Source organism: Passer montanus, unplaced genomic scaffold, assembly GCF_014805655.1.
Source record: "Passer montanus isolate IOZ18808 unplaced genomic scaffold, ASM1480565v1 scaffold2, whole genome shotgun sequence".
NCBI lineage: Eukaryota > Metazoa > Chordata > Aves > Passeriformes > Passeridae > Passer > Passer montanus.
Window position 1 is genome coordinate 17,689,864 of NW_024366591.1, and position 12,788 is coordinate 17,702,651.

Sequence of the window (12,788 nt, forward strand, 5' to 3'; positions counted from 1 at the left end):
AATCCTATCCATTTCTCCCTGGTTGGTTTTTTTTTTTGTTTTTTTGGGTTTTGGGTTTTTTGGGGTTTTTTTGGTTGGTTTTTTTTTGTTTGTTTGTTTGGTTGGTTTTTTTGGGTTTTTTTGCTTTTGTAAGTTATGTAAGAGTTTTAAGTACTGTTTAAAGGTGTACTGTTTTCATTTGGTGCTAAATTTCTATCCAAAGCTATTCAGCTATTTTTGGGAAACTCTTCACCCTGCCAGTGTTGTCAGATGGGACTACAGTTGTGACAGCTTCAGAATTTGGGTTAATTAAGTATGTAATCTGCCTTAGACTTCAGGCTGATTGAGTGGATATTTTGGATGCCTGGTCAAAGGTATAAAAAGTCCATGTTTTCAGACAGAATGAGTAGCCATGAAGTTGCTTGTTACTAATGAGAACTGCAAGAACTCTTTTTAAAAGTTGATGCTTGTGTTTCTTGAGCTGAAATATGAAAAGCAATGGCACCTGCTGGAAGCGTGGGTCTCATCATGCTCCCAGCACCATGATTCTGGTTTGTGCTGTTGATGAGGGTCTGAATGTAAGCCTGTGGAATGCATCACTATTTATAGAGAAAAAACTGTGTACCTTTTAAGTCTAGCATGTTTATGGACTACAAAGTGTACGTGTCTGTGGTGGGCCAGGGCAGAGCGGTGCCCCCGCGGCTCCTCAGCTCCAGCCATTCCTGGCTGCAGAGGAGGCTGCAACCCGAGCCTGCACTGGGGCACGGCCGAGAACACGGGTCTCATGAGGACACAGGGCACCAGCCACACCACGGGCACCACATGTGTGAGAAAACAAAGGCGTAGTGCTCAACAGGTTGGTGTCTCACCTCTTTTCCCTCTGAGGCTGCTTCAGGGATGACCAGAATTTCTCCTCATTTGGCTGCCAGGGTATGTGACCTTTCACGTCAGGCGTGCTGGCTGAGATCTCTTCATGTGCTGATGTTCTGTAGCCACTAATCACCTGTTCGCAGCGTTAATCATCAGCTTCCTCATCTGCCATGAGGAGAACGAGAACTCCCAGGCAGCCTTTGCTGGCTGCCTGTGGTTGTGTGGGGGTTGTCTTCTCGGATGACCACCCCGATACTTCCCCCAGATGAAAAGCTCCTGGAAGATCTTGTTTCCTGCTGAGCCCCCTGTGCTAAGCCCCTCTGACAACTGATCCCACACTGCTGGATCCCAGCCACCCCTTGGATCAGTTGTCCTTCCTTCCTAGATCCTCCTCCTTGGCTTTCTTACTCCTGAGTAATTTCTCCTGAGTAATATGGCCTCATCCTTAGGGTGGTGTTTTCTGCTACAGATTTCAAAATGCTTTCCAGTCCCTTTCATTTAATTCCTTGGTTTAAATGGGAAAACTTATCAGAAGTAAGCAGGACAGCACCTAAGATAGCCAGGAAGAAACCAAAGAGCTCTCAAATCCTCATCAGTGTTTGCACCATATCACAGTCCAGCCTATTAAAAACAGAGAGGACTTACACATTTTTATCTTTCTTTGTATGTTTTTTTCCTTAAAGTTGTCCTTTATTCATTTTGGACACTGATGCTTTTTGAGGTTTATAAAATGTAACATTGCAGAAAAATACTTCTGAATTGATGCTGGTATGAATCTGTTTTTCACTGAATTAATTGTTTTAAAACACAGTGCTGAGTGCTCTTAGTGCCTTGGGTCAATCACTGATGGATTTTTAAAAATACTTCAGCAAACAGCCTGCTCCCAGAACTTATTTCTGTCTATTATATTAAAACTTATTTCTGTCTATTATATTAAAATTGTAACAGTGGCTAGAAAAATATTTCTGATATGCAGAAATACCCCAACTAGCTGCCATTCAGTCCCATGTGAAGAAGTGATTTCTGAGCTGTCCATGTGTTGTCTTCTCTAGATGGCACAAGGCAGGTTCTTGATCCTGTTCTTTTTCTGCTATGAAAGGACTGACTTTCAAGTAGGGCCAATTCTAGGCGTAGGAAAAAAGAAAGGAGGTAGTTAGCTGGGGGTGATAAAATTACTCTCATAAGAGGCAGTGGTAGCTGTGGTCTGTTTTGCCCCCAGCAGATCCCAGAGAGTGAGGCTGGTTGCTGGTACCCCTTCTGAGCCAGGAGAAACTGTGACTACAAGCCATGGGCAGGGGAAGTAGGCAGATAATGAGGGGTGCTTTTTGTTAGTTTTTTTCATGCCTCAAAGCCAAATCAAAGAGTGACACTGAGTAATTTGTATCCCTGCCCCCCATATACATGAACTCTACAAGCCCTCCACTGTCAAGTGTATTTTTGGGCAAATGTAAAATTATGGTGGGGTATGGAGTGTGCCATTTGCTGTAGTGTCTTATGAAATGGTTCAGTAGGAACTAGGTGGGAAGATCACCATGGATATCCAGGTGATGCAGCATATGAAGATGCACTGTTTTTTCTTCTCACTCTGACCAGAATCACATGGGTAACAGGGCTGGGGTGTCCTCTCTTCTGGATTTGGAGGCTTTTTTCTGGGTTTAAATATTACAATATGTGAATCAATTTAACCTTGCATTTTTGTAGTCCACATAGTGGTTTGGACTAACAATCAGCAGAGACCATGAAATCACCTCTGTTAATCTTATGACAGCTCATTATTAGGAAATTTGATTTAAGACTTGAGTTTCTTGCAAGGCTTGATACAAGGTTGCTGCAAAGGAATATGAATTTCTTCTGTCCCTGACTTGGTTTATGGACACTCGGAAATAAAGTCTCTGTCCAAAGGGAAAGTTTTATTTACCTTTTTGTTCTCTTGCTGCTTTGTACAACTCTGATAATCAGTGTAAGTGGGAAAAAGCTAGGGAGAAATGATGATCTATGTCTGCTGCATCATTCTATGGAAGTATGCTGTCAGGTTGCATGTCAGTAGAATGAGAATGACAGATCATCAGAAGGTTAATACCAAATCTATGTCAATGATAGCTTTGTGAAAATGAAGCTTCATATGAAAAGATAAGGGCTGTCTTGCCTTGTTCTTCTCTGATTCCTGCATTGATTTCATATGAATTAGAAGGATGTTTTGCCTAGCAGAGTTAGGCTGTGATGCAGCTGTCCTAACATGTGCAACTGTATGAGCAAAGCCAGTTCTATTCCCAAAGATCAGCCTGCATTCCTCACCCCTGAGAATGTGCTTTTTTTATTAGTGTTTAAAGATGTCTTCACTCTGACCGTCTGCCCAAACCATTAGCAAATCCTCATCAGGTAGATGCATCATAGTAATTTCACTGTTATTTAATCCTTTTTGTATTTTCTGAATCTGAACTTTTTAATGTGTTGCCCAGTAAAAGCCCAAGAATGGTGCAGAGGCCTTAGATACTGGTTGGGCTTTAGACCCTGGGCTATTGCATGATCTATGCAAACAGATCATGTAGTTTATTATCTAGAGATAATTTGCAAAACATACAGACAATACTTATTGATTTTAGCCAACTTAGTGATTTGCACAGTTAGAATAACTGTGATACATGATGAAACTTGATGTTTTCACTGCTATTGTAATTTACACTTTCAGCTTAAAACATTGCTGACACAGGGACTCTTTTTCAAGCTTAAGAGCTTTTCTTCATTGCTGGAAGCTTCAGCTTAGAAAGCCAACTCTTGACTGGGGATTTGTCACCACTGGTTTTATTTCTGGGGTTTGCAACACTGTTGATGCACACATAAATGATTGTTGTTTCCCTTGACCCTTTCTGCTGAGGAGGAAGACAGGGCTGGCTCTTTGTGTCCTCTGCCTGCATGGCTGTAGAGCAAGTACAGGCAACGGAAGGAGAGTGATTTGGATCCCAGTTTCTGTTTGGTAGTCAGATCAACTAAGTAAAATAGCATTTGTCATGAGTGAAATTTGGTCTGAATGCCCAGGAAACCTCATGGGAGGGTAGCCTGCCAGGGAAGAGGATGGTGTGTTGAAGAAACAAACTATTGCAATGGGAACCTGGAAGCCACGATGTGCAAGGTTCCCTGCCCGTGACAGAGGGGTTTGACCTGTATAATCTCTAAGGTCCCTTACAACACCAAACATTGTGTATCCCTGTGAAAATACTGTGGGGAGGATGTCTGGAGCAATAGGAGCTCATGGAAGAGCCCCAGCCACAGTTCCTGTAGGGAGTGAGATGCCCAGGATACACATTCCTGGGCAGTGTTTGCTCCTGAGCCTGTGGAAAGCCTCAGTGTGGCTTGTACATCTTTCACCTTCTACTGTTGAAGGAGTTTTAGTGCTTGGGCACCAAACAAGTGAATTTCACTCAGCAGCAGTATCCTGAGTTAAAAACATGGTGTGATGTGGATAGTAAGAGAGGGTCCAGTTTGTGACTCTTTTCCCAATTGCTCTCCTTGCTTATAACCCCAGAGATCAACTTACCTGAAGCGTTTATGTCATAGCAAGCAATATAAAGTCACCCAGGCTTAAAGTTAATCTCTGTGGGCTTCTTTTCCCTCCCCTTTTTTTCCCCCAAGATCCTGGATGAATCAACAAAGAAATGACACTTCCATTGCATGCTTATGAAAGAGATTTAGTGGGATACAATCAAGTAATTTGAGTCACATTACAACCTAAAGTCCCCCTAAGCTGGTGGGAAATAATTCTTAGATCCTATCTGTCTTTATGAGGAGGAAAAAACCCAAACAGTTCATTGCCAAGAAATTAGATGTATTTAAATTATGCATTTATAATGTGTTATAATTTATTTCATTGTTAATAATTCAGAACTGGCTGTGCATTTCCTTCCCTGTAAATTCATTCAATGTGTCTGAAGATTACTGGTTTGTTTCTTGGAGTTTTATAGATTTATTGCATTTCTGAGGGGAAGGAAGTGTTGGTTTTGGCACAGATGCTAAGAATACTCTTGTTCTGAAAATGTGAAGCAGTGTTCTAGTGCACTGCAAATCTGGCCTCCTTTTTGTTGATACAGAGAAGGGTGTAGTGGTTTTCCTGCCTTACACATTTTACCACCATGCCTGATTCTCCTACTCTCATGGATTTTTTAAGTGATTTATAAAAAATGAGAATATTGCTCTTAATAATTACAGATAAAAATCCATACAAGGTTTAAAACAATTGCAGTAATTGCAGGGTAGTTCCTGTGCTTGAATTCCTGAAGAAAAGTTTTGGAAGGCTGGTCTGACTCTTATGAGAGCACACTAGATTTTGTTTCTTTGAAAAACAATGCTGTTGTTTATTCTTGCTTGAATAATGCTGCTTTTGACACACAGAAGTAATGTATGGAAGAAATAAGTGAGATGTAATGGAGACTGTGTCTGTGCAAGGGAATGAACAGTTAAGTAGACAACTAAGACTGGGGATAAAGCCAGTTTCTGGAGAGCTGGACAAAGACCAAGCAGAAATACTATATACTTTAGTTGGAGGAGAAAGTAATAAGAGAGTAGCAAAACATGAGCCAGCAAGAGAAAGAGAGATATTAACTACAAAGCACTGCAGAAATTACCTGACTGTCACTCTGCTTTAAAAGCTTTTTGTTGGGCAGTACTGTCATGTAACTGTGTCATGTTACACAGAGAACATGATTCTGAAAAGAGGAAGAAAGTTTGTGTTGGAAAAGCCTAGGGGAATTCTCAGAAACCTAAAACTGAAAAAAAAAAGTATCTTGGACACTTACAGCAACACCTCTCTCTGAACTCCCCCCTGCACTTCTCTGGCTGATTTAATTTTCCCATTGCTACCGGAGGCAAGGGCGGGAGAAAAGGAGGAGAGCGTGTTTTAGCCAGATCCAGCAAGATGAACAGGGTGTTTCTGAAACCTTTAATGCACCTGGAAACTCTGTAGCTTAGTTTGAAGTGTATAGCAAAAAATGTGTTGAAGGAAAAAAAGCATTTAATGTCACTATTGGATCTCAAGGATTATGTATTTTTAAAGATAAAAAGAGGGGAAAGAATGTGCCTTTCTAGCTGACATCCATGAATGATGAAAACCCTTGAGAATACGGGTTTAGGCCACTAGAAAGAATACAAAAGCTAAGCGTTATTTTCAATACATTTTAAACCATTAACAAAAGGTTGGGAGTTTGCAGTTTTCTCTAGTTAGTAAGAGAAGCTGGACACAACATTTTATGTCCATCATTGCACACTGTCTCTGTTGCACAGAACCAATCTTTACTTTGGCAATGGCTGCAGTGGCTGCAGCTCAGCCCTGTTAAGGTACAAGCCTTTCCCAGCTGCTTCAGTGCAAAATCAGCAAGATCTGATAGCATGTAAGAATAAAGACCACAGATAATCACCCTGACGTGATCTGGGAGGATTCATGTTGCCCAGCTCTGAAGTCTTCCATGAGCATTAATCAGTCCTGAAGATGGGTTTTGTGTGATAATTAAATATTGTTTCTCCCCCCCACACTTAGCTAGGTCTGATCATGTCAGACCTGAAAGTCACAGACTGTGGATGTAAGTGATTCAGCAAATGATTGAAGTCATGCCATGGATCTTGGTGGTTTTACCTTTCCACCAGCTGTCCTTAGGGACTGCTTGTAGAGAAAACATCTCTCTTTCTGTAGCTCATCCCACGTTGCATTTAGGGTTTCCTCAACCACGGAAGAGAAACACCGCAGGAAACATCACCAGAAGGTGAGATGAACAAAACACCTATATGAAATATATATATTTGAAATATAGCATATTTCATGTGCTATATGAAATCCTTTGGTAGGTGAGTTCACCATGATGAAGGAATCAGCTGAAGACAGCTAATGAATTATCCCACTGCTGTGGTTAATTTTTTCTTTAGCTTTTGCAGGGGAGCCTGCCTGTGGTTTAGCAGATAACATCATTACACCCTGACAGTCCCTGGATGGGAATGCTACTGGTTAGCATATTTGGCAACCTGTTTTTTCCCTGAGGGCCTGAATATAGCAGAGTAAAATGAGACCAGTGTCTTTATGTCAGCAGGGAGGTGTCGGTGGCATAGATGAGTTTTTCTTAACCCCCTGAGAATTGATATATCCTCCATCTATAAGGGCCCAGAGGTTTCTTTCTTTCAGTTTAGATTTTTTCTTGTTTGTACAGTAAATTCCATGCAAGACTGAGTAGAGAATAAAGGAAGAACAGCCTGTTTTTTCCCTGAGGGCTTGAATATAGCAGCAGAGTAAAAGTGAGACCAGTGTCTTTATGTCAGCAGGGAGGTGTCGGTGGCATAGATGAGTTTTTCTTAACCCCCTGAGAATTGATACATCCTCCATCTATAAGGGCCCAGAGGTTTCTTTCTTTCAGTTTAGATTTTTTCTTGTTTGTACAGTAAATTCCATGCAAGACTGAGTAGAGAATAAAGGAAGAACAGATGCTGCTAATTAAATTAACCATTTCCTAAAAACAAATAGCAGACACTTCAATCTCGTAAAAAAATACCAGCATGAAGCCCATTCTTTCTGGTTTAAGTGATTATTTACATGTCCAGATGCCAATTCAGGGAAAACTTGCAAATGTAGAGGGGTTTATTTTGTCTTACTGTGTATATTTCCTTATAATTCAGTCTTTGCACCTACCATTTTTGGTGTCTTTTTTTAAAATTTATTTTTAATGTATGGAGTGGTTGCAAAAGTTTTGAGACAAAAAATGTCCTTGTGGGGTAAAAAAACAAGGAGTGTGTTTGAGGTGAGAGAGAAGGGAGGGAAACTGAGATAATGCTGAGGTGGTGCAAGAGATGACACTTGAAGGAGATGGGTAGTGAAGTAGGAAGTCTTTTAATGAGGGCTTCCAGTAGCCCTCTTTTTAGTCTGGCAGCTTACTGCAACTGTTGGGTGAGGAAGACAACCATGAGTTTATCTGAATGCATTTTTTGTTGGTACCACATTGATGGCTCTTCTTCTGACACATTGGCAGGAACAGTGAAGTTTCACTGAGTGATGTCACATATACTCACTGAAGTTTTTACCATCAGACCAGGATTGATGTTATGTTTTGCTGTAAATGTCCATAGCACAATTATCAAGAGAACTGTTTCTTCTGACACATTGGCAGGAACATTTTTCTTCTAACCCAGGAATTACGAGTGACGTTTCACTGAGTGATGTCACATATACTCACTGAAGTTTTTACCATCAGACCAGGATTGATGTTATGTTTTGCTGTAAATGTCCATAGCACAATTATCAAGAGAACTGACAATTATTCAAAATATTTGTTGTGTCCATGAAAATAGAGAAGCCAGAGGTCTGGTGGTAGCAATTAATTGTGGTTGTAGGAAGAATACATGAGAGAAGGTGAGAGATAGAGCAGTGTTCCCCAGAGCTCCCCAGTAGCAGAATAAGGCAGATTTAGGACATGTGGTAGGTTAGGAGTCCCTTCAACAGCAGAATTTGCTCTGGGCCTCCCCAGTTCTGAGTAGGTGCCATAATAAGTAAATTGGATCCTTCCATTTTGTGGATACAGCCCTGCATTTCCTTTGCTGTGTCTGTATTTGCCTGAAAAAAAGAGTCCCTTGCATTAAACTGCATGTCAGTGAAATTAGTGATGAGAACTTTTCCTTGCACGAAAACCTACATGTTTTTTAGTTATAGTCCTTGCAGTATCTTCACCAATTACTCACCTGTTCCTACCAGCAGAGTTTTGTACTTATAAAAGCAACATCCAGATACACCCCAGACAAGTACTATGACTTCATATAAAATTGAGATTACATTCAACAGCTTGACCAAAGCACATCAAGGGCAGTATTCTAGCACTGTACTTTTAGCCCTGGCTTTACACTCAGGCTTGTTTTAGTTGTGAAATTGGTGGGTTTATTAAAATATTATATAAAATACATGGAGTCAAAGGTTGTTTCTAAAAGCCAGCATGCAGGGCCATGGATTCCAGAGTATTTAGAAATAAGGCACTTCCCTCTGCATGAATAACAAGAGTCATGTCATATTTTGTGTTTGTGTTTTTCTGTGCTCAGTTGCCTCCCTGGGGAGCAGGTGCTGAGCCTGGAGTGCTGCCACTGCTGGGGAAGGGAACTGTGCATCCCTGTGGGCTCCACACTCCAGCCAGGGGGCATTCCCAGCCTGTTTGCTGCCCCTTTTACTGCATAAAAATGTGCAGTATTAGTAGCAGATAAACCTATGGTATTCATAGCACATGAGCAAATTGGGCAAATACAGTGTTTTGTCTTGATCTGAGTGTGAAGAAAATGTGTGTGCTGTAGTAATCTAATTTTTTTTCCTTGTTATTCATTTCTTTTTTCTCCTTAACTTTTCTCAAAGCTAAACTTCCCACAAAATTCAATTATACTCTAAAAGTCTGTGTTGGCATGAAAGATAATTAAAAGTCCACTCAAGCCTTTGATTCCCACTTGGTTTAGATGACAGAAGTTTAAAGTTGGCAGAGAGGCTGACTGAAGTGGGAAGACGGTATTGGTGATGGAGCTGTTTGGTTTGGAAGCTTTGAGGACACATCTGAAGGTTTTTCATCCTCCTCAGAGCAGGTGTTACCTGAAATAGGATCATGTTTTCCCTGGTATCTTGACACAATCCATGGACCCTTGCCTTTAGCTGGCTGCTCCAGCATTGCTGAGCTGATTTGGCGAGGGCTGATACGGTGGGTCACCGGCTGGATGCTTGGCCAGGCTGCTCCTCCTGTGCTGACATCTGACCAAAATCTAAAGGCAGCCTTTCAAATGCAAGGCTGTGTACAGCCCTGCTCTATGGGCCGTGTACATGTTCACAAACATGAAACTAAAGTGTTCTGGTTTAAGTGAAACTTAAATATACTTTATTTATTATTTATTTATGCATTGAATACTTATGGAACTGGTTCTCAGTGACCACTGTCACAAATGCATGAAATGTCATAACGTTTGTCAAAAAGCATCTGAGTGGGATACATCTACATCTTGCATTTCTGTGCTTTCCAGTTTAGCATGTTATTCATGATCCTATATAGGAATTAAAAAAAAATTTAAAAAAAAAGAAAAAAAAGAGACAGTTTAATTTTATTCCTTCAATAAGAAAATATTCAGTGAAGGTTAGTGGTGCTTTTCTAGCACTTTTTTTAAACCTGAGTCAGACTGTGCTGCTGTGCTTACCTATGTTCCTTGTATTCTTCATTTGTATTGATATACAGAAAATTTCCTACCATATACAGAAATCTTGTGGTTTGCTTATCATGGCTTATATATGTTTCATCACAATTCCAGGTTTTTCTCTGATCTACCATAGCTCTTGTGAGCACAGCATGTGAAAGAAATGCTTGCCCATAGCAAGGAGTTGCATGGTGTAGTGCACCAGTCCCTTTTTGGGTCTCTCCTGGCGTTAAAATTACCACTCTCTCCCAAAGTTCAGCATCCAGCTAGCGTGAAAAGTGAGTACAGGTTCTAAAAATGTTGAATGTGTGTGCCAAGTACTTGAATGTTAGCAAGAGTGGGAGGGAGGTTTAAGGGAAATTGTAAACCTTTTTCAAGGCAAGCAAAATGACTGAACTCTTTATCACTTCTTTTCATTTCCAAAATGTCACAGCTTCTTGCTAAGCTCAACAGAGTTGCCATCATTTATTTGTAAGCTGCTTGAAGGTGCTCTTTTAAAGAATAGTTATTAACCTTTCTATTTCAAAGCCTGTTCTTATACAAAGCATTTTTCACTGGAGATGGAGTTACAAGGCAGTTTTTTTCAGTGTGACATAGAATTTTTCGTGAGTTATTTCCTGAGGGAGGTAAATTTCCAGGGACTGAAGGAAGGCCCTCTGCTCCTTCAGTTGAGGTTGGAGCTCAACAGGTTCCGAACCACACGGTGCAAGTAACACTGGGGGTGGCTGTAAAGACATCGTGCCTTGCAGAGGGGCTCAGAGACTGGGTTTGACTCCTGCTTGCCATTCAAGGGTTCTCCAATGTTCTCTCTGTGCCCCTGGGCACGGGGAAAAGATTATCCCTCACCTGTGGGATCTCTGCTTTCCTTTCCCTCCTTGGGTCCCTGCAGCGATGTTATTTTGGGGGCTGCTGGCTGGGAAGAGCAGAGAGCCAAGCAAGCCCTGCCTGCCAGGATGTGCTGCTCACCTCTGGGCAAACCCTCCTGGAGAGACCCTGTGGAAGTACCAGCAGTGGGAACAGCGATTGCTCCTTCCTTTGTGGGACACTTTGTCCCTGTGTTGATTCATTGTTTACCAAGCTGATAATTAGCCCTTTCTCTCCCTTGCTGGGTGCATCAGCTGCTGGGTGAGTTGCAGAAAGCCTAGGATGAGAAACAGTCGGGTCAGGCAGAAATTGCCAGCAGGAATTTCTGAAGTATTCCTGTGGGCTTTCCTAAGAAACGGCTCGCTTTCCCAGGGACCGATGGAAACAGGCGAGCACTCTGTCACACAATGTTCCCTCTCTAGGAAAACATTTGGTAGTAGTTTAAAAAAGAAAGCTTTATAGAGCTTAAATAATGCCAAAGATGAATTTGGTGAAGACTGATGCTGCACGTACTTTATTTGCAAGGATTTGGAATTTCCAGTGCTGCTTGGAGTTGCTGGCAATAGGTCCAGGGATTGCCAGTCATATTCGGATTTTTTTGCACCCCCTCTTTTATTTTAATCAAGTTCTTATTATGGCACTCTTAAGCACATGGCTAAATAATAAAGCTTTTGTGCTTGATTCATCTGTATCAACAAGGTCTTGGCACTCATAATCATAAAACTAAAGAAACTTGATAATTGCGAGAACAGCTTCTGTTTCATTTGGGTTTTTAAGTAATTCACAATTTTGGCTTGTAATTACTCAAGGGTCATGTAGCCTGGTTTACCTCCAAATAAATAAGGAATAAATGGGTTTTTAAGTAATTCATGTCAGTGTTTTATATTTTGGCTTGTAATTACTCAAGGGTCATGTAGCCTGGTTTACCTCCAAATAAATAAGGAATAAAAAAAGTAATTTTTTTAATGAAAGCTATCTTTTTTAAAGGTTTAAAGACAGTCTTAAAGAAAATACAAAATACAGTGAAGCCTGTCATTCCATACAGTTTGAAGTGACCTTTGTCCACATTAATCTCGCTAAAATAGGCTGAATTATTCTTCTTGTCTGTATTGGGTTTTTTACAAAGTAAAAAAAAAAAAATCAATATATTATCTGATTCACAATCAGCCTGAATGCATCTTAATGGTAATTGGAAGGCTTAAAATTAGGCTGTGATGACTGCTAATTCCACTTAGAAAAATGGATGTTTTTCCTGCCCAGCAGTGTATTGATGCATGGTGGAGTAGCTGGGTGGGCTCAGGTGCCCCTGACAGGCAAGCAGGCATTTCCTCTGGTGCCCCTTGAAGCTCTGTGTGCTGAAGCTGAGTACTGAATGAATCTATTAGGCCATGGGGCAGAATAGTGCTGGAAGGCACTGGTGGGGAGGAGATAATTTCCTCTGGTGCCCTTTGAAGCTCTGTGTGCTGAAACTGAGTACTGAATGAATCTATAGGCCATGGGGCAGAATAGTGCTGGAAGGCACTGGTGGGGAGGAGATGAGTTCTGGTATTTTTTGTGTTGATCCATGCTTTCCAGCTCAAGGGATGCTCATCCAACTCCAACTTTTTGGTGTTTGTCCATACCGCTCTTTAAACAAAGAGGTTCTGATCTATGGCCAGCCCTCTTTAAGCACTGTGATAATGCAGTCATTCATTATTAACAGAGAGCAGAGGAGAAGTGGAGGCCCCAAATACATCAGGAACAGCCCAGTGGGGAAATGAAGGTATCAATTATGTATCTGCCATGTTGATGATGCTCTTACAGAGTAGTTGTTTTCCCCTAAGGGAAGAATCTGCTGGGAGAGCAAAGCATGTTCTCAGTGCCTTCTCTGACAACAAGATGACATCTCCCCATCT

General features: G+C 41.2%; 1 protein-coding gene across 6 annotated transcripts in view; it reads left to right on the forward strand.

Moving 5' to 3' along the window:
- Positions 1 to 12,788, forward strand: part of PHACTR2 (phosphatase and actin regulator 2) — a 132,055-nt gene that overhangs the window by 62,204 nt on the left and 57,063 nt on the right. The window lies entirely within an intron of this gene.